At 58.9% G+C, this 26,050-nt stretch overlaps 1 protein-coding gene and 1 long non-coding RNA gene across 7 annotated transcripts in view; both read left to right on the top strand.

Annotated features, from left to right (window-relative positions):
• The first annotated feature begins 660 nt into the window (after positions 1-660).
• LOC140594921 (uncharacterized) lies at positions 661-7,998 on the top strand. Of its 2 annotated transcripts, none has more exons than XR_011996196.1 (3): positions 661-992; positions 5,783-5,890; positions 7,452-7,998. It is a non-coding gene; the product is annotated as an uncharacterized lncRNA (long non-coding RNA). The 2 variants fall into 2 exon arrangements; XR_011996195.1 differs by lacking the exon at positions 7,452-7,998 and adding an exon at positions 5,965-6,163.
• Positions 7,999-21,449: 13,451 nt separating this feature from the next.
• Positions 21,450-26,050, top strand: part of WSCD1 (WSC domain containing 1) — a 30,684-nt gene continuing 26,083 nt past the window's right edge. Inside the window, exon 1 of one of the 5 annotated variants that reach the window (XM_026005231.2) lies at positions 21,450-21,551. The gene's annotated coding sequence lies outside the window, so the exon portion shown is untranslated. Of the gene's footprint in view, positions 21,552-22,534; positions 22,674-23,077; positions 23,281-26,050 lie in introns of those variants that run through there. The other 4 variants (XM_072730008.1, XM_072730007.1, XM_072730006.1 and 1 more) reach the window with 4 other exon arrangements.

The following is a 26,050-nucleotide window of genomic DNA, read 5'->3' as shown; positions in this document are numbered from 1 at the left end:
GAGGAGGAAGCAGCTGCCGGGAGCACATGGGGGGAGCGGGGTCCATCACTGGTCACTGGCAATGCTTGGTCGGGGGTCTTCACCGTCATGTCTCTGATTTGATGAGGGTTTTCCTGTTCTCGGAGGAAAGGGCTGCAGAGAAGGATGCGAATGTTCCTCCAGCCCCATCCCATACTGGGAAGCCTCCTGTGCTCCCTGGAAAACATGAGAGGATGGTGAGCACCCCCTCCGCAGAAGCCCCTAGAATGAACCGCTGACCTGTGCTGAGCCCCGGTTTCCCCGTCTATGGGTGTGAACCTTTAGAACAAAGGCTGCGAGGGTCTCCTAGGCTTTCAGCTTTGATTGACTCCCGTGGCTGGAGGAAGGCTGCGCTAGCAGAGGTTTTCCAGAGGAGCGGGCAGGCGATTTGTCATTTAATTATGCCACGAGAATTTGGCAGCCCCACCCTCCCCGGGGGCCCAGAGAATATTCCAGCAAACCTCCAGGAGGCTTGCATCCTGTACAGTGGAAAAATGACAAGCGTCAGCACAGCGCAGGACTGTGTGTCATGCTTCCCTCATTCCTTCTTTGCCCGGGGCTGGGTCAGGCATCTGGGTCCCTCACTGGGGTCAGGGGGCCGCAGTCCACATGCAGCTGGCTGCCAGCAAGGTCACCCGCCAGCCAGGACAGAGCCGATCATCAGCAAAGAACGCAGGCGGTCAGGTCACAGGGGAGAACCAGAGGGTCAGCACCAGAAGGACAGCGCAGCAGGGAGGGCTTCCTGGAGAAGGCGACGTGTTAACTAGTGGCTGGCGGTGGAAGGTACCCGGGCCTGCGGGGTCCGCCAAGAGGGTTTTCCAGGGAGACAGAGGCTTGAGGACCAGAAGTCACCTGCTTGACTCAAACAGACGGTGTGGAGAGAAGAGTCGAGGCAGATCCAAGACAGGACATCGTCATCATTTCAGAAAGTTCTCCCCTCCACACTGCCTCCAGCCTGAGCCTGATCCACATGGGTGAGTCTGCCCAAACTGGGACCTCACGTCAATGGAGGCGCACGTGCACTGTGGTGTCTGGCTCCTTGGCGTGGGAGGAAAAGTCTAGCTTGTTGCAGAATGTGCCAGCAGGTGCGTAAAGCTACTGCTTTGGGCTGCCCTGAGGAAGCATCGAGCACTGTGCCCTCCTCGGGGTCGCGGCCTCTTTCCTTGGGGATGACCCCCAGGGGCTGAGAGAGCGGGTCCAATGGTCAGTTCTGCTCAGAAGAGGTCTGTGCGCTTCTCGGGCACCTGGACACACACTTCTTACCTTCTCTGGGCTTCCCCCAGGCATCAGCAAGAAAATGGAAAAATCTGGGAAAATGTCAGAACATCTCTAAAATCAGGTTTCCTTGCACCGTGCAGCCTAGCTGTGAGGCTCAGCCCTGAATCCCCACCTGTGCCCAGAACATGCCACCTGAACACCCCAGGGGGTTGGTGTGCAGCCTGAGCTCCTGCTCTCAGAGGAGACCAGGCAGGTGTGCAAGGCTCCCGTGGGCCCGTGCATGCCGGGTGGCCAGTGGGTGCTGAGTGGACCCCTTGGTGGCAACTCCGAGTCCCTAGAGAACCGGCCTGTCCTGCCAGCCTCAGTCCCTGCAGATCTGGTCTTGTCTGGTCTGACTCTACACGCCTGCCAGGCTTTTACCAGGCTCTCGGGCCGAGGTCCCTTGGGGTCATTGCCAGCCCGCCCCGGGGGGGGTTGTATGGAAGAAGAAGGGATTTGGAGCCGGGAAAGGTGCAGCGTGGTGGCACGGGGACTTCCTGGCAGGGCTCATCCCTTCCCTGAGCTGTCCCGCTTAGGCTGTTTCTCTGCTGCTGTCACCAGCGTCACTGACATGAGCTTCTAACCTGTGTGAAGACGTCACTCCGGGCCCTGCTTCTAATCACAGCTCATCCCCTGCACATCAGGGCTTCTGTCCCCACCTAAGAGCTGGCTGGGCCGTCCAGGGGGTCGTGTGCACATGCCCGGCAAGTGGGCCCCACAGAGGGAGGATCTAAATGCATGGCTGGTGGCCGCGGGCACCCTCGGCCGCAGCCTGTCCCTGAAGGCCGACCCTGGTGTCACTTCGATCTCCTAACTCCCATCCCGAAGGAGGTTCCAGAAATCTGGGCTCCCCACAGCCCCAGCACAAGTGGAGGTGGGTGGTTGGCCCTGGGGTCCTAGGGCTGGTGTCCCTCTGTGTCCTCCCAGGAACAATGAAAGCTTTGTACTTGTGACCCGGAGCGTAGACGGATTCGTGAATGGGCAGCCCCATGGACATCCCAGTGCCCGGTGCAGGCCGAGGGATGGACAGCTGAGCTCCTGTATCCCACATGGAGCATGTCTCCGGGTGGGCCGTCTGGGCAGGGTCTGCTGAGTCTCCCTCGGGGTCCCACCCCTCCCCAACCCACCAGGAGAGTGAGGGTCAAGGGTCAGGTGGAAAGTGGGCGCCTCCCTCCCCGGATGGTGAGGCCCTGTCTCCTCCGTCTCAGGCCAGAGCCCCCGTGCTCAGCTGTGTTCTCGGCCCCCGCTCAGTCTGCATTGTCCATGCTGCCGTGTGCATGACTGGTGAGCTGCCCGCCTTTGGAAGCTGCATGCAGAGGTCAGGGCAGCACAGGTGACAGGAGCACGAGAAAGCCAGTTGCCTCTGGGGCAAGCACACACCCAGTCAGAGGGTCCTGACCACCAGCCACCGGCAGCTGCACAGTCGGCATCCGCACCAGGACTCCCACGTGCTGAGTCTCGCCTGCCCGGCCTGCGATTCCCACAGACCAGGCCTCGTGGGACTTCTGGTGCCTGCCTCCAAAGGAAATTTCATATTATCCTTTACGTGAAGGTTTGTCTTGTGTTAGAGTCAGGAAATTGCACCCCTTGCTGAGCAGCCTCTGCGCAGATGGGAAGCCAGGGGCCGCCGTGCCCAGAGTGGTGCTGACCCAGCAGGTCACCACAGTCCCATGGACACAGGCAGCTGCCACACGCACATTGGCCCAGAAGAGGCATAATCCTCAGACTCCGGCTTCTCTGCCTCTAGGGAGGGGGTCCCTGGAGCCCCTGCCACAGTGAGGGCGGCCAGGAGTGCTGGGGTCCTTGTTGACTCAGGGCCCGGGCGGCCCTTCCCAGTGCACAGGGTGCTCGCCTGCAGGGCGGCTCCTCAGGAGGGTGCGTGGCCCCTGGCCACTGACCTTGCCAGGCCAGCTATGGCCTTCCCTGGGCACCGGCTGGACAACGGTGTGCTGTGGCAGGCATTTGTATCTGACAACTTCAGGTGTCCTTTCAACCTCAGGACTTGTCACCACAGGTGGAATATGAGGAGTACATGATGGAGGAAGTAACAAGTGCATAGGTGAGGCAGGCTGGTGGGGACGGGAGGACAGGTGCCTCACAGGGCTGCCCCGCCTGCACCACTCCCCCACCCGAGAGAGGGAAGCTGCAGATGCCAGCAGAGGGAGGAGCTGGAGCCATGAGGCCAGGTCCCATGCGGACTCTTCTTGATCCAGAGGTCATGTTACTGAGCCCTTATCAGCATCAAAGGGCATTCAGCTCTGCCCTATTTCATCCTGTGCCTGTTTGCTTCTGAAAGAGCCAAGGGGATCCAGAAAACTGTGGTCTGGGGTTTCAGTGAGGGGCCAGGGATCATTTTATTCAGTCCTTCATTGGGCAGGTGGGGAAACTGAGGCCAAGAACATGGCAGGAATTGGTCACTCAGCAGACAGATGTCCAAAGAGGACTCAGGGAACAATGGGGAGAGTGCAGGCTCAGAGTCAGGAAGTGTGTGCATGTGTGCATAGATAAGTACACGAATGTGCGTGTGTGCATCTCTGTGCATGTGTGCGTGCATATGCATACACGTGTGCATACATGAGTACATGCATGTGGGTGCAGGTGTGCAGAAATGAGTACATGAATGTAAGCGTTGTGTGCATGTGTGCATACATGTACATTTCTGTGCATGCACCTGTGTACTCACAGGTACTCACACAAGCACACACGAGCATCTGTGTGTGCTTGTGTGCATGCATTTTAGTGTGTGTGTGTGTGCATGCATCTTTGCATATATGAGCACACACATGTGAGTGTGTGCATGCACGTGTGCGCACAGGGGCATTTGTACAGGCGTATCTTGGAGATACTGTGGGTTCAGTTCCAGGCCCCTGTAGTAAAGCAAATATCACAATAAAGCAACGCAAATGAATCCTTTGGCTTCCCCACGCGTGTATGAGTTATGTTTGCATCGTACCATTGTCTATAAGAGCTCTTGTGTGCAAGAGCATCATGGCTAAAAAAACAATATATGCACATTAATTTAAAGATCCTTTATTGCTAAAAAATGCCAGCCTTCCTCTGAGCTTTTAGCAAGTTCCTGATTATTGATCACAGATCCCATCACACCAAAAACATAATAACAAAAAGTTTGAAATACCGTGAAAATTATCGAAATGTGACCCAGAACAGGATGCGAGCAAATGCTGTTGGATACATGGTGCGGACAGACATGCTGCATGCAGGGTGGCCTCAGACCTTCACTTTGCAGAACATGCCGCATTTTGCCTGCATGCATATCTTGCCACCACTGGAGGAAGAGCAGCGTCTACACTTCGTTCCACTGTCTGGACCCCAGTTCTAGAAACCGCTCGGCGACAGAAAGTCCCGCGGTCAGACCCTAAACCCTGGCGGCTTGTCCACCCCTCTCAGCGGTGGCTGTTTGGCCCAGAGCGTGGTGAGACAGTCAAGGCAGCAAAAAACAGGAAGCAATGCTCTCACCCCCATCGCAACGAAATCATGGCTAATTTGCTGGGATGCAGACGTTTATTCTCAACAAGGAAGCCATTCCTGAGGGCCTGTGGTGAATACCAACCGGGGAAGAGCCTGGCTGACGATTTCATGTCCCGGAATGTGGGGGAGAAGCCGGGGGGGGCCCTCCAGCCCCTTCCCCGTGTCTCTGCCATCCCACCTGGCCCCAGCCCCGGGACCATCTAGAAGCTTTCTGCTACCATACCTGCTTGTTTGCCTCACATCCAGATAGGTGCAGTGTGTTCTTTAAAACATACGTAGATAAGCCGAATTACCGGAGAAGAAGTGTGTTCCCAAAAGCACACACACGTGGCAGGCCATTTGTCGCACGTTCGCTCAGTGAGCATATCCGCACCAGCTCCACCCCACGGAGAGAGACGCCGCCGCCAGCCCCTAGAAGCCCTCTGTGTGTTCTTCCCTGTGGCCATCAGCCCCTTGGCCCCCCACGCCTTGGGTTAGGTTAGCCTGATTTTGAATTTTACCACAGAGACCACAAAGAAAGGGGACCACAGAGCACATGTTTTGTGTCTGGCTCTCTTCTCAGATTCCTTCATGCTGTCGCTGTCTCAAATCATCACAGTTGCTTGTGTAGTTCACCATTTGCTACTAGTTCACAAGACGAATATGCTGCAATTTATTTACCCAGGAGGATACATAGCATAAAAAAACAGAATTCCTTCTGTTCTACTGGACTTTGCAGTCGCTTCTAGTTTTTACCCCTCGCAGGTACCATATAGGTGGCGCTTCTGGTGGTAAATGGGTTTCGGTCATTTCAACTTGGGGAGGCCCACCAAACTGTTTCCTTAAAGGGTTTGCACAAACCTATGTTCCCACGAGTGGCGCAAATGCATCCCATTCCTCCACGTCTTTGTCAGGACCCTAAGTCTCTTTATTTTGGACTCAGAGTGAATGGTGGTATTAATGTGTTTCCCTGATTCCCGATGACCTTGATTGATTTTCAGTTTATTGGTCACTTAAATATCCTTTTTCTTTCCCCCAGGGAGGCTCCGTGCCCAGCATGGAGCCCAATGTGGGTCTTCTCATGATCCTGAGATCAAGACCTGAGCTGAGATCAAGAGACAGATGTTTAATCAACGGAGCCACCCAGGTGCCCCTAAATATCCTCCTTCTAAAGCACCAGTTCAAATACATTGCTGGTTTTCTCATCTTTTTCACTTACAGGTTTGCAGGTGTTGCCAGCGCATCTTCTCTCAGTCCCAAGTCAGTTATGAGTCGAAAACGTCTTTTCCACAGTGGCCTTCCTGCTTCCCTGTCCCCACCCCGATGGTGTCATTAGATATACAGAGCTCATTGCAGCCCAATTTGTCTGTCATATCTTTCAAATTTAGCGATTTTGTGTCCTGATGAAATCTTTGCTGACTCTGGCGTTATAAAAATAGTTCCAGCTCTATTGTATAAACAAGTAAATCTGTATAAAGTATATAAATAAATTCTTAAAAATAATCTTGACATCTAAGAGCATAAAGATCATCTTGTACGTTCTCAGCACTTTTAATTTCTGTATGAATTTTAGAGTTGACTTACCAATTTTTACACACTCACTGCACCTTCTGGGATTTTTACTGGCCTATGTTGAAACTGCAAATCGATTTGGGGGAAATAGCTGTCTTTATAATATTGCGTCCTCTGGTCCATAAACACAGTATGTCCCATCATTTATTTAGGTTTCGTTTAATTCACGTCAATAATATTTTATAGTTTATAGCTTGTGGCTTTTAGAGCAGAGGTCTCTCACATTTTCTGTTGGATTTTTATGTAAGTATTTGGGTTTTACACCATTATAAGTGGTAGATGTAAAAATTCTCTCATTTTCTCTTTGTGGTTAGCATATGGAAACATAATTGATTTCTGTGTATTGACCTTATGCTTAGTGATCTGGCTAAATTCATGTATTTACTCTAATAACTTATCTGTAGATTCAGATTTTCTAAGTATGCAATTATGTCATGGCTGAAAAATGATGAGTTGATATTTTTCTTTCTAATCCCACACATTTGGAAATACTTAACTTCCTCATTGCAGCAGCTAGGACCTCTATGCAGAATAGAGTTTTTTTAAAGGTTTATTTATTTATTCATGAGAGACCCAGAGAGAGAGGCAGAGACACAGGCAGAGGGAGACGCGGGCTCCTTGCAGGGAGCCCGATGCAGGACTCAATCCCAGGACCCCGGGGGTCATGACCTGAGCCAAAGGGAGACGCTCAACCACTGAGCCACCCAGGGACCCCCAAAATAGAATTTTTGATAGCAAACTATCACTTTGTTACTAAGTGTGATATTTGCTGGAGATTTAGCAGGTTCAGGACTGTCTTCTGATTCTTTTTCTAAGTCAAAATGGGTCTTGGACTTTGTGTGCATTTCTTGCATTTATGGAGATGATTATGTAACTTTTCTTCTATATCCCCTTGTATGGCAGCTTGATCCTGGACACTGACTGTCAAAAGCTCGGTCTGTTTCGGGTTAGCCATTTGTCCTTTGAAGTGTCCCCAATGATAAACCTGGGATAGTTGTGATCCTGGTGTACCCTGAGTTCCAATTTTTGAGTCCGCCAATCTATGAGGCCACGGAAAGCTCTTGACCTCATATTTGCTATTTTAGACAATGCTTTGGTGACCTTTCTTTTGCCTTTAAAGTCTTTTTTTTTTTTAGGGCAATTTTAGTTTCACAGTAAAATTCAGCGAAGGGTGCAGAGATCTCCCGCACACGCAGAGCCTCCCCACCAGAATGCCATGCTTGCTGGAGGTGATGAACGTCCGCCGACGTGTCGTGATCACCCACAGGCAGTCACAGGATGTGTTAGGGTTCGCTTGGCTCTTGTATGTGGGTTTGGGCAAACATGTAATGACATGTACCATGTACCATACAGAATATTTTCCTGCCCTAAAATCCTCCATGCACCCCGCTCACCCCTCCCTGCCCCACCCCGTGGCCATACCTTTCTGCAGGTCCTTTGTGACCTTGGAGAAAACTCCCATGGGTGAGGTTTGTGGGTTCAGAGCAAGACCCCCTGGAAAGTCTCTGTGTCCTCTTCCCATCAGTTCCCCAGAGGCGCTCTCCGGTGGGCCACGTGCAGGATCCCTGCAGGGTTCTAGCACATTCTAGGGAGGCAGCTCCAGAGAACCAGGTGCCTGCAGCTGAGGGCAGGAGTCAGGAGACACTCACCGGGCTCCGAGGTGTGGAGATGAAGAACCCCCCCCCCCCCCCCCCCCCCCCCCCCCCCCCGTGAGTGGGACCAGGCCTAACCCTGAGGCAACCCATCCAGGCGCCTCCCATGAATTCAAGCAACAAAAACATTCTGTTTTTCCGAGATAAGAAAACTATCCCCCCCCTCGCCCTGACTGGAAAAGTCCCTGAACATGGTCGTGTTGACCTTCAAAGAAATCAATCATGTCATAACCCGAATGCTATGCTACTCCCGCTGTTTTTTGCCTTTAAAAGATGCCTGTAATTGCTAATCGGGGCGCTTTGCCACCTCTGAGGCGGAGAGCCCGTTTGCACAAACGTTCAATAAACCCTCTTGCTTGTTGCATCTGCCTGTCTGGGGTCTGAGTCTCTGGGGCGTCCACCGGGACACGTTGGCACCCGTGAGCCTGGGTCCAACAGAGAGAAGCAAGCTCACGGCCTGGCCAGCGGAGCCCAGGGCTAAGTGACCACCGAGTGCAAAACACCCTCCTCCCTTTTGTCACAAGCTCCCAGAATCCAGCTGAGACACCAGAAACAGAATAAATTCACTCACAGAATAATTTGTTGTCAAATTCAGTTTTGGTGTTTCGAACAGGGCAATTTTCCCAATCGCATCAGCTTGTTTAGCGTTTAGACGGCTGCCTGGACACCAACACTGACTTGGGTTTATGAATAATTGAAGAGGAACTGCAGCAGGCGTAGCAGTAATCAGCTCCTCGTCGGCCTCTCGAGCCACGGTTCCTCCTTTCTTACTCCCTCCCCCGACTCCGGAGAGGCTGTCTGCTTTGGGACTGTGGTCTCAGGGAAAGAGGACCCTCCCTCTGTCCGGGAGGCAGGACGGAATCTCCCTGTTGGCAGCTATCTCCGTGAGCTGCCGAGAGAACCGGGTGTGACCTCCACGCGGCCTGGGTTAATGGGAAGGCACCGAAGTTTGGGACACAGAGCCGCAGCACAGAGGGTTGGGGGTAGAGCCGGGGCGCATGCCACAGCACAGAGGGCTGGGACGCAGAGGTGCAGCACAGAGGGTAGGGGCACACACTGCAGCACAGCAGAGTCATACCCCCAACCTCACAGGCTTAGGTGTGTGTCCTCACCTACACTGGGACGCTCGGCGATATTGCACCGGCTGGGTGGGATAAGGCAGGGGAAATCGCCAGCTCACGACAATGAGGATTCCCAGCCTCCCTCACCAGCTGGAGGTCGACTCTGGGGGAAAGTGGTGGTTACCCTGGCTGCCTGCCCGGCATCCGGGGGGTCCTGCTTCGGTGGAGCTCAGGGAACAACCGTCGAGGACACTGAGTCAGTGAGAATGGGCCTCCAGCCCAGACCCTAACCTGAAGGGACTCCTCAAGAACATGCAGGTGGCAGGGCTGAATGGCCGCTGGGCTGAGGGTACAGTGCTGCAGCCTCCAGGAGACCCTGGGACAAGAGGCACCAGCTCTGGGCTCCTAGTCCCAGGACCAGAACCCCTGCTGAGCTCCTGACTTGTACCTGTGCTGGGGCCGGAGCCTGTTGGATGGACTCTGAGAGGTCACAGCAGTGGAGGAGGAGGGAGGTGGCCGTGAGAGGGGGGATACTGGGCTACTTTTGGACGCTCACATTACATGCAGTGGGCAGGCCTTACTCACTTAGGCTTCCTGTTTCCTGCCCAGAAACGGGGAGACATCATGGTTTGATGAAACATTGTTGGTCTTGGGGCCACGTGGACTAGGTTTGTATACCAGGCTCGGGCCTGTTCAGTAAAAACATGGTGTGTGCCTTCCAGGGGGGCCAGCGGTGGAGAAAAACATGGAATATGTAATTATAAAAGAAGGAAATGCATGAATGTGCACATGTGTGTGCCTGCGACAGCAAGTGTGTGTGCCTGTGTGTGAATGCATCTGCATGTGTATGAGCATGCATGTGTGTCATGTGCCTGCATACGTGGGTGCATGTTTGAGCATGTATGTGCACCTGGTTGGGTGTGTGCATGTGTGAGCATGTGCATGTGTGCATGAGCCTGTGTGAGTGGCATGTGTGCTTGTATACGTGTTCCTGCAGGGGTGTGTGTGCATGCATGTGTACATATGCGCGTGTGCCTGTGCTGGTCCCGTCACAGCAAGGGGTGGCTGGGCCTCAGGGCCGCGGCAAAGGCAGCCCAGAGTGCAGGGGTGGCTAGTGGCGCAGAGCCAGGGATGCGTGGGCTCCTGTATCTGCCCGGCCTTGCCCGGTGCCCAGTGCGGCTGCCACCAGACCCCAGGCCTGGCAATACTGCCCTGAGGGGTTCATGTCCTGGCGGGTCGGGGGCCGTCGTCTTGCCGTGCTTGGGCCCCCATGGGCTGCTCGTCCCCGATCCGAGGTGAGCCCTGGGTGGCTGGGAGTCCAGGTGGTGGTGCCTCACCCTGCCAGGTCCCACTGCAGAGGTGGGGGTTCCTGACGTGCTCTCCGTCCCCTCTCGGGTGGGCCCCCCATGCGAGGGCATTGTGGGCAGGGTAGCCCACGTGATGGTCCCGGCTGGAGAGTCAGAGCCTGGCAGGTGGGTGGAGAGGAGCTGGTGGGGCCGGGAAGTGAGGCCTCCTGGCCTCCAGGAGAGGCGGGCGCGGGAGCTGGGTGCGCAGGTTGCTGGCGGTGAGCATGGCGGGGCTGTGTGCAGAGCCCCAAGCTCCCGGCCTGCGGTCTGTGTGCACATGGTCCCTCATTTCATTGAACTCTTACAGGGACCTTGGGAGGGAGGCTTTTTAATGCCTATTTTCCAGACAAGGAGACTGAGGCTCAGAGCGGGAGAGTCAGTGGCAGGGCCAGGGCCCCAACCGAGATTGCAGTGAGAGGGGGGTCACCTGGGACAGGGTGGGGCAGGGGGTCGGCCAGAGACGCTGCCCTTTGTCCTTCACTCTGGCCCGCACCAGTGAGTCCCTGGAGGGTTTATAACAGGATTGCTGTGGCCACTGTGGACGATGACTGCATGGACAAGGACACGTCCACCTCAACGGCGCTAATCCCAGGGTAGCATGAGGGTGGCTTTGCTGGTCCAGGTGTAGGAGCAGAGCAGGTGGCACTCAGGCTCTGGACGGGCTGTGAGGCTGCAGTGGAGTTTGCTGACGGGATGGACACCCAATGGCATGGACGGCAGGATCAAGGAGGACACGGGGGGTGGGAGGGTGGGGTCTGAGCGCCCGGGGAAACGGAGCCGCTGTGAACAAGAGCCGCCTGGTTCCAGGCTGTCCTGGCCGAATCAGCGGAGAGGAGGTTGCTTCCAAGGTGCCGGCCGTGACATGGGTGCCCAGGTGCCCAGCCCCTCCCCTCCCCTCCCTGGGCAAGGCAGGCCCCCCAGCAGGCCCAGGGCCCCAGGCTGAGCCTAGGGGGGAGCCCCCCATCCCCTACCATCCTGCTCCTCAGCGATCCCCAAGCAACCCCGACAGCCGTGCGTTCCCTCTGACCCCTGTTCCTTCCACGCGGCTGGCCCGGGGCTTGGAGCAGACACTGATTGGAGTGATGCCCCAGCCCTGGGAGGGGGGGTGCCCTGCCCCCTGCACACAGCGTCTCCCCTGTACTACCACAACCAGTGGGAACCAGCCTCCCTCAGGGCCCAACACCTCCTTCTCTCGTGACTGCAGAGGACATGGATGTGCTCCGGGCACACTCTGACCCGAGGGGTGGGGGACCAGCCTGGCTGTTCCCTGGGCTGGACCCCAGGATTTTATTTGTTCCCTGATGGCGACTAGAAGGACTCAGCTCCAACCCCGGGTCTCAGGCCTGGGCTTCCCTCCTCACTGGCCCCTCCAAGAGGAGGCTTTCCCTCTGGTCAGAGCCCTGCCTGGAAGAGGAGGCTTTCCCTCTGACAGGGATGCAGCCACCAAGGGGACCCAGGACGGGGATCTGGCCATGAGGACACGAGTACCCTGACCAGTTGCTCCACGGGGAGGGGGTGGGGAGGCTGTGGGAGGAGCAGGGCTCAGGCTGTCCCTGCCCCTGAGCTGGGGGACAGTTTCTACCAGGAGAGACTCAGCCCCAAGGTGAGGAAAACACACATGGATATTCAACCCTCCGTGGCCTTTGGGGCCCCTGGGGAGCAGAGCAGGGAGAGAACTTTCGGATAAAGTCCCAATAATCCTGCTTGGAAGGCAGTTGCTATGGTTACTCCCAAAGTCTCCGGGGCTGTTCCTCACTTGGGCAGGCGCTGGCAGGTGTTTGCCCCAGGGCGAGGCCCACTGACCAAGGGGTGCGCTGGGGGGGGGTGAGCACTGGGGGCCCCCCACCCATGTCGAGGGAGCAGGAAAACCGAGTCCTGATGGCGTGGCGGTCAGGACCCCACCCCTCTCTGGGCACCGGACAGGCACCCATGTTTCACCGACCCTCACTCACAGCGTCAGAGGGAAGGAGGTGATGCTTCCAGGTCACAGCCGCAGCCACTCGGGCCCTGCAGAGGCTCAGGCCCTGGCTGATCCCACAACAAGAGGTAGAGCCAACCCCAGCCCGAGCGCATGGGGTCAGCTCTCCAGGAGCCCCGGCCCAGCACATCCTTCTCCTTTCTCTGGGTCCTTTCCTGCGGGGTTAGTAGGGGGTCGGGGACCAGTCCTGCAAACACCTCTGATGTTGGGAGGCCCTGCCCACTGCCACACACCCCAAGGAAATAATTCAGGAGCATCCCAGCTCCTCCTGCCAGGTGGGCTGCCACGGTGATGAAGTGGAGGTTCTGCTGGGGATGGGGTGTTTCCAATGTTCCCTGGACTCTGACCCCAGAGAATTTAATTCTGCTCCTTTCATAACTCCTAGGAGCCTAGATTCTGTGCACGAGCAGGTTTACTCCTGCAGAAACCAACCTGGATCCTGAAGCTGCAGGCTGTTGGTGGGAGCGGTAAGCAGTGAGCTTGGGGCTGGGATGGGAGGGCTCCAGGGGTTGGAAGTGCGAGCCCCTCCTCCATCATTCATGCCTTTCGCTTGATGCAAGAAAATTTATGTTCCCGTCACTGGATGGGGTTCAGGAGGAGGCAAAGAGGAGAAACGTGTGGTCCCTGAGGGGAAGACAGACATGTGTGGACAACAGGTATGGTGGGAACAAGGTGCTCCAGAGTGTAAGGTTGTCCTGCCGTCCGGGCTGCACTGATGCGCACCTGACCCTGGAGGGGCCGCTCAGGCCCCCGTCTGTAGAGCCCTGGGACTGAACCGGGAGCTTTGCTGGGTGTGGTTAGAACCACACGGAAACATGAGAAGGGGAGGAAATACCTTTCTACCGTGTGGCTGAGCTGAGGAAGACATTCTGCAGAGACAGAGACTGAGAGTCAGAGAGGGAAAAGGGGGGAAAGAGGCTCTTTCCTGGGTAGAAGGGAGTGTCCCGCGTTCCAGGTTTACACTCCGAGGTTTAGACCGAGGCCTTGCCCTCGGGATTCTGAGGATGCCTCAAAGGCTGGTAACCGGACCCTCTTTCTGCCTGCATGGGCTTCTGACCCTGGGGGCACAGGAGTCCCTGTGATTATGCTGAGGGGCTCGGGTGTGTGTCGGCCGCGGGGGCGGCCTGGGAGCTGGAGGAGGGCACCAACATCTCCGAGGACAGTTGGCTTGTCAGAGGATGGTGCTGATGCCCAGGCTCAGAGGACAAAGGGCAGGGACAAACATCGTCAGATGGTCCTTGTGCCACATGCTCCCCGAAGCGCTGGAGGGGAGTGGGGGTGGGGTCTGCACACGGCCCTTGGGGAGGCCTGGGAAGCAGCCCCCCCACCACGATCCTGTTCCTCAGACGGAAAACTGAGGCCGCGGGGGACTGTGGTGTTCAACCGTGAGTGGGAGGGCAGAGATGTGCTCCAGGACCCTGGCTTGTTCAGACGCTGGGCTGTACGGAACCCCTCCCAGTACTGCCCGCCACCGGCCAGGTTTATCCTGAGGACAAGGAATGTGCAGCCTGGATCTGGGGCAACTGGATGATGTGGGGAGACCCTTAGTCATGCATGATTGAGAATTTTAAGGGAGGGGCACAAGGTGGCTCAGTAGTGGAGCATCTGCCTTCAGCTCAGGTCATGATCCCAGGACCCTGGGATTGAGTCCTGCATCAGGCTCCCTGCTCAGTGGAGAGTCTTTGTCTCCCTATCCCTCTGCCCCTCCTCCTGTTCATGTTCTCTCTCTCTCTCTCCCTCTCTCCCTCTCTGTGTCAAATCAATAAAACCTTAAAAAAAGGAAAAGAAAAGAAAGAGTTTCAAGGTGACAACATTAAGGCAGATGCTGCCCTTCTCGCCACCGGGCTGCCCAGGAAGGCGTCTGGAGCCTGTTCAGCTACACCACCATTTTGAGCCTGGCACTCAGCGGGGAGTGTGGTGGGCATCACAGACCCAGTGAGGGCAGGCTGGGGGGCTTAGCTTCATCCTGGAAGAGCCAGGGAGCCGGCAAGGGGCTCTGAGGCACTGCGATTCCGTCAGAGCCTGTACTCACACACGGCCGCAGGCCGTGCGCGTGGCAGGTGGGCTGGGAGGGCGTCGTTTCCATGCAGGATTCTGACGAGGTCGCCTTGATGTGGGCTGCTCGGGGCCTCGGACTGCGTAGGGGATCCAGCCAGGAGGGTTCAGAGGCCGGGGTGGGGAACGTACCCACGTAGGGGGATGCTGAATCCATTAACACAGTATTTTTTGAAAAAGCCTCAGCTGGAGGAAAATATTTAAATAGAAGTCATTAGTGAGCATATTTCTGAAGCTGTCGATGCCTAATAAGCCAGAATTGCTTCCCCTAAAAATGAAACCTATTGAAAGTTTCCAGCCCCCTTTCTGAAGTCCTCAATAAGGAAGGAAAAAAAAGAAGGAAAAAAATCCCTGTAGCTCTCCCTGGATTGAAATTGCTGAGAGGTGGGAGTGCTTTCTGGTCAGGCACTGTCCAACCACACTGATACAAGTCAGCCCTTTAGGGTAATTTATGTCTTGGAGAGGACTTCGGAAGTGGGTCTGCTTGGAGCTAAAAGCATCATAAATAAGCTGCGCCAGCTGCAGTGGGAGATGTGGACTGGCCTCCCCACCTCCCTGCCCAGCATTCAGGGCCTATCCACCTGGGGCAGGTGAGCCTACTGCCTACTGCTGCACCGGGCCGTCCAGGTAGTCTGTGCTAGGTGCTGGGTCACTGAAGGACGGAGAGGCCAGTGAAAGAGGCACCCAGGATCTACTGTGAGGCTCACCAGAAACACATGCAAAACCCATCTGTATGCATGTGTGCACTGTACATACATATGCAGGTGAATGCGTGTGCACCTCTGTGTATTCACTCATGTGTAGGGGTGTGTGTATGTCTATGTGGGGACTGGTGGCACTGGATCCAGCCTGGGGGAGTCAGAGGATTTAACCCCGGGGACTGACGGTGGGTCATGTCCTGGGTGGGACTGGCATAAGGTGGTCGCAGGTCTGGCTGGATCAGGCTGCGTCTGGCTCATGCGTTCCCCACCCTGTAGGACCCAGGAGGGTCCTGAGGAGGGGAGTGACTTGGCCAGATCTGTGTTTTAGAGAATGCAAAGGCCCAAGTCTAAGATGATGTTAGATTTCTCTAAGTTTTCCCTTGGAAAAGATTCCTCCTGAGGTCTGTTGGGTAACAAACGGGATGCCGTTCGGGTTGTTAGGAAAAGCAGGGCCGTTTGGAGAAGATGCAGTAGCCGGGAACCCCTCAATCTGTCACCAAAAAAAGGGGGGAAGGAAATAAATGAAATGCAGATGGAGCGATTCATTGCTCCCAGGAGTCTGGCCCCAGACGCGCCGATGCAGACGCAAGCGCCGCTTTGAGGGGTTCGCTCTGGGGAGCCAGAGAGAGGAGGGCGGGTTGGGGGAGACCCCGTGATGTGACTGGGGTGAGGGAGGGCCAGGCCAGGCTGTGGGGGCAGGGTCTGGAGCGGGACAGGGAGCCTGACCCCCGGGAGGGAGGCCGGCAAGGGGCCCGGGGTCCCTGAGGGGCTGCGTCCACTTGAGTCAGCTCCACCCGCCTGGACAGCTAGGTGATGGAGACTTAGTGGCGGGAGGGGATTCCCTCCCCTCGTTTCCTCGTTCAGTGGAGCCAGGCAGGAGGGGGGCCGAGGCGGGAGGGGGGCCAAGGCATGGGGGCGGGGGCGCAGCACAATGGTGCACCTGACACACCTGAGCCCGCCGGTGGCTCCTGCGGTGGCACCTGCTACGAATCCAAGAGGCGTCCGCGGCCGGGACATCTGTCTGGATCTCAGCCTGAGATCCTGTGGGTCAAACCTATCTGTCCAGAACCGCAGAGAAGGCACCTCGCCTGCCCCCCCACCCTGCGCCTTCTCACCTCCCCCAGCCATCCAGGTGGGCCTGCGGCCTGACGGGACACCAGCACGGCTGTCACCCCGGACCCTCACCCCCCTCCATCCCTCCCAGGTCCCCTGGGCGCTGGCGGTGACCCTGGTCACATCCTCCATGACTCAGCCATGTCCTTCCCAGCATGTCCCTCAGCCCTTGCGGGGGGCACATGCGGAGGGGGTGCCCACCATTGTGGCCACAAGGGACAGGGCCTGAGGGACACGGGGACGCTCTCCCACTGGCTGGTGCTGGGATCCGGGCTCAGCCGCTGATGCCTCTGAGCCTGTGTTCTCACCTGGAAAGCAGGGCTAACATGTACCTCTCCCCAGCCACCAGGCTAGCAGTCAGCGGGAGGCAGGGAGGCTCCACTGGTGCACACACCCCTGTGCCGCCCGCTCGCCCCGTGTCTCCCCATCCTGGCTTCTGCTCAAGCACAGGCTGGGGGGGACCCTGGTGGGCGGGGGCCGTGCCCCTGAGAGTGCTGGTCACCTGGGAGCAGGCATGCCTCAGGACCTTGCTGACCCTGTGGGGGATATTGGGGCCTCCCAGCTTGGGGGGAAGAAACCCACAGAAGGGCTCGAGTGTGGAGCAAAGAGACGTGGTTTTTCCCACATGTGTCCAGAGGGAAGGGTCCTCTGTCGGCGCTGCTGCCCCCGTGCTCTGTCCCCTTACAGAGGGAGAGTCCCTGGTCCCTGGTGGCCTCCGAACGGCCACTTGGCTATGGGGCACAGAGGACGGGGCGCCATGTGGGAGGGAGGTCCTGGGAAGGTTACACGCTTCCCCTGGGTAGGATCCATCCAGCAGAGGACGAGGTGCCCCGACCAAGACATCTGGTTTCCTTCATGTGAGGGCCACGCAGGTGGATGATGGGGGCCCCACTCGGGGTGGAAGAGGGCGCGGGGGCAGTGGGCAGGGGCTGCGAGCATCCGCAGCCCGACCAGCCTGTCCTCCAGCGATCATTTCAGCACCGGCCACCTGCCAGCCCCTGTCCTTCCACAGTGGCCTCTCCTTCTCTTCCCCTCTCCTCAGGAAGCTGACCAGCCGTCCGGTGGCAGAGCTTGGCCAGGAGGCCTCACACACTGAGAGACGGCATCCACACCCCCCCCGGACCCTCTGCAGGGGTGGGGGCCTGGCCGGTACCTCCCAAGGCTGCCAGGTCCCAAAGAACAAGGGAAGCACAAGGAGCTGTCACAGGCCAGAGACCGGGGGGCATGGCCACCAAGGCCACGTGGGTCCTAGAGCAGGGAGACGGCATTTATGCAGGTCAATTCTGGAACATGGTCACTGGCAGCAAGCTGGTGCGGGGTCGTGTTTGGCAAAGGTGTCCTGGTACCATGAGAATCCACAGTCACTGCACGGTAGGATGTGCTCGGAAGTGGACGTGCATCCTCTTGCACTGAAGGAGGAAGCCTGGGCTCCACCCGACCGAGAGGACCACCTGCTCCTCCTGGACCTCTGACGAGTGATGTACAGGGACATTCATGGAAATGGAAGAGACGAGGCAGGTATTTCTTCTGCCGCGCACCCCCGTGTGCGGAGCAGGTGCCACCCGCGGTCCTCCTGCCCCGGGTCTGCTCCCCAACCTCCGCCATCCAGGTGACAGTCGCCCCCGTGAGCTCAGCATCTGACCCAAACCACAAAAGCTGGCCTCTGCTCCACCCAGAGGGGCCTGTGTGCTGCGGGGAGGGCGGTCGGCTCAGGCAGCTGCAAACCCGCCCCAGTGAACCTCATCCCGCACCTGCCGAGCCAGACCTCACGCTGGGGCCATCGGGGGCCACTGGGTGAAGGGTCACCGTCGCTACCGTGTACTGTGCCAGGAGCTTGGCCCTGGAACCTTCTCAGTCTGGCAGACTATGAAACCACCCGGAAAGGGGGGGCAGGGGCGGTGATGTGATTTATACAGCTAGAGGAGTGGAACTGACCCTCAAGCACTGCCCTCTGCTCCCCTGCATCCCCCACAGAAAGGCCCTTCCCTGTCACCCAGACATCGTGCCCTCTTACCGCGAGGCAAACCAGTACCCGGTGGAGGGGGTGGTCTGTATGAGGCCAAGCAACCGGCTCAGGTCAGCCCAGAAGGGACCCTGGGCTTCCTCCTCTGCTACCCCCACGCTCCCGAGACTCCGGGCTCCCCTGGCCAGGCCTGCACATCTGGCTGCCGGGCAGAGCTGGAGTCCGGGGGCGCCTTTCCAGGCAGGTGAGGTCCTTCTTCCCACTGCAGGCCCCTCCTTCCTCTGCAGGCTCCTCCATCCCATAAGGGTTACAATTCCCGGCTGTGTCTCGGTGGCCTCGCGGTGGCCTGCCAAAGCCTGGCTGTGGCCCCTCCTCACGGGGGAGACCTGCGAACAGGCAGCCCAGCCAAGCGCAGAGCCCAGCCTGGCATCTGAGTGCACAGAGCGTGCCCCAAATGGTTCACGGCGCTGCAAACCAGCACAGGCGGGAAGAGGGTCCCTCCAGGTCTCCAGGTCTCTGAGGGCCGCGGCCTCTGGTGATGTGGATGCCATGCTCCACAGGAGTGAGGGCAGCCTTCCCAGGCCACTCCAGGGTGGTGGAGCTGATCGCCCTGTGGGTCAGGGTCTCCTGGAGTGGCAGCCAAGGGCTCCGTGGTCAAAGGGGAGGGTGCTCACAGGCAGGCAGCCAGGCGCTGGTGCCTCATCATCCCACCCTGGCCCGTGGTGGCTGGACCCGGCACAGTGAGCCACCCATACTCCCTCCGACCCAGGGCCCCCCTGGTGGCCACAGAATCCCACAGGTGACCGCAAGACGTAAGCCGACTGGGTGGAAACGGGGATCAGTGTGCAACCTGAGTGGGAGGGCGTGGTCTCTGAATTCCTGGGAAGCACCATGGCTGACCACTGGGGACCTGCCCGGATTCATTAAAAATATGTCATGCTAGACTTACTGCATTTTTAAAAAAATCAATCAATTATTTATTTAATAAATATTTAGTGAACAAGCCTATGTGCCAAGAATTAAGCTAGACCCCAAGGATGGAGTTGTGAACCATGCAGATGTTTCCCCAGGTTTGCATTGGCAACATTCTAAATGGGGCACGGTTGGGGGCTGTGAGGGTCAGGAAGGAGATGACAGACAAAAACCATGTGCCCCGGGTCACGATGGGGTGAAGGTTTTGTGCAGCCCAGGAACTGGCCGGCAAGGTGGCTGCTTTAAGTGGGACATCAGGATGGCCGTGCTGCGGGGGAGGCACGCCATGAGTCTGCTGGGTCAAGAAAGTGCCCATGTGCGGCATTTCTGGAGTGCAGAAGCTTGGGGAGAGCTCCTCAGATGGTATTTGCTAAAACACATTATATGTTTATTCTGTGGCAGACCACAGGCTACACATGCCATGACATCGGGTCACCAGCAACCCTTCCACCACACTGTGTGTTTCATGCTTCCCCTGCCTGGAATGGCGTCTGCTCCCTAGAGCCCCGATAATGCCGACTTCTCCTCTAGGAGTCCATGGAAATGTCACCTCCTCCGTGAGGCCTCCCCTGAATTCCTCCAAACTTTTGGTGTCATATGCATCCATGCACACCCTGCTATTTGCCCTCCCAGCAGCCATCATCCTCCTTGTGCTTTGCTACCCCCAGAGGAACACTTTTGACCACGTGGTGATGAGCTTGAAGCTACAGCCTCCCAACGGACACAGCAGAACTCCTTCTTTGTTGCACATGCTCACTTTGTGCATTATTTCATTGTCCTGTTCTTCACACTGGAAACTCTTTGAAGAGATCCCTCCTTCTTTTCAAAGAGGCTTCAGTGTTCAATACTAATGCAATGGATGTCTTGCTCAGTGAATAAGTGAAAAAATGGGTGGATGGAAGGATGGGTAGATGAGTGGATGGATGCATGGATGGGTGGATGATGGATGGGTGGGTGGATGGAAAATAGAAAGGATGGATGAAAGGATGAATGGAAGGATGGATACATGGGTGGGTGGAGGGATGGAAGGATGGGTGGATGGATAAGCCAGCAGGTAATATGAAACTAGGAGACAATGTAAATACTTGGGGTTCAGTCCCTGGATCCACAAAGAGAGGAGAAGATGGGGTCTAAACCCAAAGACAAGAGGTGGGATTGAAGTGGGAGCAGATGGTCTGGTCCCTAGTCCCAGACCTGCAGGGAGGGAGAGGCAGTGCTCTGCCAGGGGTAACTGGATGTGTCAGTACCACGGTGGGACCCCCACAGAGGTCCCCGTGGTATTAGGTACCTCCTGGGATGTGGACAAAGATGACATGCGACCACTGTCAAACAGTTCTACCCGTGCAGACGTGACAGCTGTGAGGCAGAGCTGGAGAGTGGTCAGGAGTGACAGCTAGTCCAGGTGGCCTCCTCATGACCTCTTGTCTGTCACCTCGTCCCAACTCTGAAACACCCCTGGCTGTCTGGACACCTGACAGGTGGTCCGAGCCCCATAACCAAGCCCTTGTCCACCACTTCCTGGCTTCCATCCTCCTCCTTCCTGCTCCACATGTCTCCCAGGTCAGCAGATGCCCCTACCTGTGCCCCCCGAAGAGGCTGCATGGCACGCCCCTGGAGGGCTTTGCACAGCAGGTGCAGTGTGGCATGGGGCACAGAAGTGGCACACACAGTGGACAGCTCTTCTCTTGTCATGAAGCAACTCTCCTCCCTGGCAGTGGCCACAGGGGACTTCCTGGCTGAATGCTGTCCCCGGTGACCTCCCAGAGGGGCTGGGCTAACAACACTCCCCTGAGCTCTGCTTGCTGGGAGCGTTGGGCATTTATCCGCCTTCGGGCCACAGGAGCTTCCTCTGTAAAATGAGCCGGTGAAGGCAGACCCTGACCTCCTGTGAGCCCCCAGGGAGATAATGGGCAGGGGGAGGGGGCCTGGACCAGCGTCGCCAGCATGATCCTCTGCACACATCCGCATTCTGGCAGGGATACACGTGGGGGCTATTCTGCAAAGCTGGGAATGCCAGGGCAGTGCCGGATGTGGGTCTCACCCCGGTACCCTCGCCCAGTGTCCTCAGGGCTCCAGGGGGGGCTGACTCTATTCTGACTCTGGGGCTTGGCTGGGCGAATGTCAAAAAAGTCGCCTTCCCCTCTGGGTGCCGCTTGGCTGACCTCCATGAAGCGGGGCTCCAACGGGTCCCAGTCTCATCCTCTCCTTGCCCGCCCTGCACCTGTTGCAAACAGCCTCCTCGGAGTCTTGCCAGGCAGCTCTGCCCCTAGTGGTTGTTGGAGGCATGAAACTCCCCTTTCAGGAAGACAGGGTTGGAGCCTGGCCACCGCCACCTGCTCCTGCAGCCTCTGCTGCTGGTCCTCAGCCTCCTGGAGCCTCTAGCCGCGGGTGCCGGGTGAGGACAGGGCCCGCTGGTACATCCGCAGGGGGTGGCACTGTGGCCGGGGGACTTCTGAGGGGCAGGGGCAGGGGAGAGGCGTTGAGGGGAAATCCTTAGGGTTGGATCCAACCCTTATTTAGAGGGGGATTGTGGATAGCAGAGTGATTGTATACCTGTGTGTCCGTATCAGAGCCTGTCCGCCTCGTGTGTCACACACGAGTGCCTGTGGGTCAGTGCCTAGGCCGACTCCACACCAGAGTGTGTCTGTTAGTGGTCTCTGGTGTGGGGCATGGCAGGAAGGAGTGAGTCGGCCCTGAGGGTGGAGGGTCGGGGTGGGGGCAGTACAGTAGCAGGTGGCAGCACCCTGAGTGTGCAGGCTTGGGAGGTGGTGTCCGTGTGTCTGCTCGTGGGGTGGTGATTCCATGTGTCCGAGTCCAGCTGTGGATGGGACAGTGACCCAGTGTGTGTCTGTGTTGGAACCAGAGTACCACCAAGTGTGTGACCCTGTGTGACCCTGTCACAGAGTCCTGGGTCGCCTGTGAGTGAGTGGGACAGAGCACAGGGTGTGTCTGCGGGGCTGGGACCAGGGATGCGGTGTGTCCTGCCGGGCGGTAGTCTGTCCTCTGTCTGAGTGAGTGTGGCAGTGCCGCGTGTTGTGTATACGTGTGCGGAGTGTGAGCACCAATGCACTGCTGGGTGTGTGCATCACGGGGGGCCGCGTGCGTGCGCGTGTGCACCCGTGTGCACGCGCCCGGGCAGCTCACGCGCGTCCTTGCTCCGCCTGCGTGGCCGGGCTCGCGGGCCAGGTCCGGGCGCGGCCCCCGCCCCCAGCCCGAACCCCCCTCCCACGCGGCGGCCGGAGCGGCGCGGGCGCCTCTAGGACCCGGCGGCGGCCGGCCGCGGTCCCCGGGCCGCGCGAGTGAGCATGTGCAGAGCCCGCCGCCCCCCGCGCCCGCGCCCGCCCCCCGCGCCCGCCCCCCGCGCCCGCCGCCGCCCGCCGCCCGGAGCCCCGAGCCCCGAGCCCCTGCCTGGAGGCGCGTCGGGCCGCTCGCGAGGGCGCGGGGGCTGCGCGGCTGCGGGGCCGGCGCTCGGACTCGGTGCCCGGGAGCGGGCGCCCCAGCCGGCCGCGATCACCGGGTGAGTCCTGCCCCCGGGCGCGCCGCCGGACCCCGCCCGGACCCTCGTCGCTCCTTCCCAGCCTCCCAGCCGCCCGCGAACAAGTTTGTGTAGACGCGGCCGGCGCGCGGCAGGGCTGCACCTGCCTGGGCTGGGGCGGCTGGCGGGGGCGCCTCTGGGGCCGGGGCGGGGAGTGGGGTGCGCGCGGGCGCCCGGGGAGGGCGCGGGGTGCACCTGCTTGGCTCGGGCGACCGGCCAGGGCGAGGAGTGGGGGAGCACGCGTGGGGCAGCGGTCGGGGCCCCGGGGTGGGCGGGGGCGCGCAGGGCAGCTTTGGATGCGTTCCACACCGCCCCTAACCGCCCGTGTCCGTGTCCGGTCCGTGTCCGTGGAAGGGAGGCCATGGGCCGCGGCAGTGGGCGAGCGCGGGTTGGGGTGCGCGCTGCCTCTCCGGGAGGAGCCGCGTCCCCGTGGCAGCTCCCCTTGCTCCGCGCCAAGCCAGGCTTCCGGCCAGCGGAGGGCTCCGTCTGCCTCTCCGGGAACTTGAACGGAGGCAGAGAAGAAGGCGAACCGTATTGCTGGTGCATTTGGTCCGGAAAATACCCCCAGCAGAGCCCTGCGCCCCCCCAGGTGGGGACCGACACGGGACTGGGGCTGCTAATTGTGTTTCTCCTGTGTGTCCTGAGCCTCGGGGTGGCCAGTCGATGGGGGGGGTCTGCTGGTCCTCCCCAGGGAGGTAGGGGCGCAGAGGTCCAGCTGTCCATCTCTGGGCAGGGGGAGGCTGGCACCGGGGTGGGTTCCCTCCCCACCGGCAGGGAGTGACTGTCCACACGGGCCCTTCCAGGGCTGCCCCCAGACAGACAGACTGGGAAATCCACTGTACTTTCCTGACCGCAGCAGATGCCACCACCCTTTATGTGGCCTGAACCGCGTGCTTGGGTTTGTGGAGTCACTGGGGCCATCCCTGCTTGGGCCGTCCTGGGTCAGGTCAGGGGATGGGGCCTAGGATATGGAGTTAGGGAAGCGAGGGCTGGGGTGGGGGGGGTGGGGAGAGGACGGAAAGGCTGGCCAGCCTTGCTGTGTGCAGCAGCTCCTTCCTGAGGGCTGCAGGTGCTGGACAGGAGGCAAGGGCTCCCCCAAGGATGCCCCTCACCCCCCATCACATACTGTTGGCTAGGGTCTCGGAAGTCCCTGGGAGATGGTGCCCCCATGGGCTGGAAGAGCCCCGGGTCCTGTGAGGAGCGGCAGGGAGCACGAATGTTGGTCTCCAGAGCACACTCGCGGTCAGGGCAGCTGGGCAGGCTGCTGGGCTGGTGGGCTGAGCCGGGGCGTGGGGGTGCCCACAGCCCCCACATGCACCTGCACCTCCCATCCTCAGCATGAGATCTCCTAACTCCTCTGGAAGGATGCTCAGTTTGGGGGTAAGCACACCCCGCTGTCCAGCAGGTGTGGGGGCCCTGCGGGGTGTGGCCCATGGCCTTGCAGCACACCGGGCTAGAAGTGAAGTGAAGCTTAGGTTAGGCAGAAGACCAGGCCCTGTCCCTTCCCTCCTGTCCACCTCACCAGACAGAAGGGGATGATGCTCTGGGGTCCCAGTTGGTGGGCCACCAAAGTCCGAGTGTCTGGCCAGGTCATTGAAGGGCCAGCACTGGGGAGTGAGTCACGGAGCTGGTTCCCATGGAGTTGGCCTGCAAGGCCCCCAGCACCCCATGCCTGGAGGCCGCACTGAAATCCTGCTGAGCAGGCTGGTGAAGGGCTGCTTCCCTGGTGGGCGGTCCGGCCTATGCTTCCATCCGGCTCAGCCCCAGGGCCGCCCGTCCCTGACGGGCTGCACTGAGGTCAGGGCCCAGGAGTGGGCTGGGTGCAGGGTGGACCCTCGGGGACGTCATCCAGGGATGCACCTGACCAGCATGCCCACCAGCGGGCCACCCTGCTCACCTGGGGAGTGCGTGCGTGACCATACCCTGTCCTTGGGCCTCCAGGCCTTGTTGTCACATGGTTTCTTCTAACCTTTCCTTGCTGGTGTTGATGGGCTGCCTGCACGGTATTCATGAGTGTGCCACTTTTGGAGAATGTGGTTGGAGAGGAGCTGCCTGCCCTTGTGGATGGGGGACGCGGATGGGGGAACAGGCTGGGTTAACTTAGGGGGTCAGAAACAAGGCACACCTATTGGCTACGGGGTCCCCCTCCTTCTGCGTGGCTTCTCTTCCCCGTGAAGACGCTGGGCAAGGTGAGCCCCTCCAGGAGGGTGGCCGTCTTGGCCTTAGGCCCGCAAGGTTCTGAGGGCAGGAGCGCCCCGGGCACCCCATCCTGTAGCGACTGCAGGGCGGGGCTGAGGTTGCAGGTTCCACACACTCTCCCAGGCACTTCCGAATCGCTCGAAGGGATTTGGAGAAGCATGTGAACGAACAAAATGGGGTTCTCCAGGAGCAGGGCCCCGCGGTAGCCCAGACGGGTTGTGACGGGCTGCTTCGGGGGAGCGTTGGGCTCCTGTCAGCCTGCAGAGGAGGGGAGTCTGCAGCCCCCACGGTGGCTCCCCGCTGTCTTTCCGGATCTGCACGGTGGGGCTCGCCCGGATGTGGGCTGCGTGGTGTGTGCGGCACATCGGGCAGCGCGGGTCTGGTGTAGTGAGCCCTCAGTGAACGCTGGGTGTGGACGCGGGCCCTCTGTGATTCCCTCGTTGGGGGCTGAGGTGGCTCATTCATGCCTGAGCGAGCGGGTCATTCCACGCACGTGGAAGCACCCAGTGGGCTCTGGGGCTGGGTGTGAGCCGCGCTGGTGGGAACCTCAGCATCCCTCCTCCCCGTCACGGTGCACACAATCTCCACCTTTCTCTTAACGTTTTATGCCCTCTTAGCAGCTTTTCTTATTTTGGGCTTTTTCATTGAAGTCCTGCATTCAGATCAAAGTACCTGGGTCTTCAAAGCTAGGGATCCCCACCCCATTCCCATTTCCCAGACCTTGTCCCGCCCGAGGGCCCAGACATTTAACGTCAGGGAGTCCTTTGCTCTTTGGTCTGAGCCTCCAAGATGCAGAGGCGTGGGCACCAGGGTGAGGGTGGCTGGGGGCACAGATCTGCTGGGGGTCTGTCCTGCACCCCACCCCGAGCGGGGGGGCCCCCAGGCTGGGAGGAACCGTGGGGAGAGCAGCGTGGAGCCCTGACTCCAGGCAGGATGCATCACCCAGGTGTGGTTTACCCAGCATCCCTGTCCCACAGTGGGGCTCTGGGGGGGCGGCTCTGCCACAGATCAGGAAGGCTTCCTGGAAGGGGTGGCACTGAAGCTGAGCCTCGATGGTCACAAGGCATTTCAGAGTTATGTCAGGGTCACAGGCCCCCCCAGCCCATGGAAGAGCATGTGAGGGGACCCCACGTGACACAGCTCACGCTGGCCAGGAGACA

Source organism: Vulpes vulpes, chromosome 12, assembly GCF_048418805.1.
Source record: "Vulpes vulpes isolate BD-2025 chromosome 12, VulVul3, whole genome shotgun sequence".
NCBI classification, from domain to species: domain Eukaryota; kingdom Metazoa; phylum Chordata; class Mammalia; order Carnivora; family Canidae; genus Vulpes; species Vulpes vulpes.
This window is presented reverse-complemented; position numbering and strand designations above follow the sequence as displayed.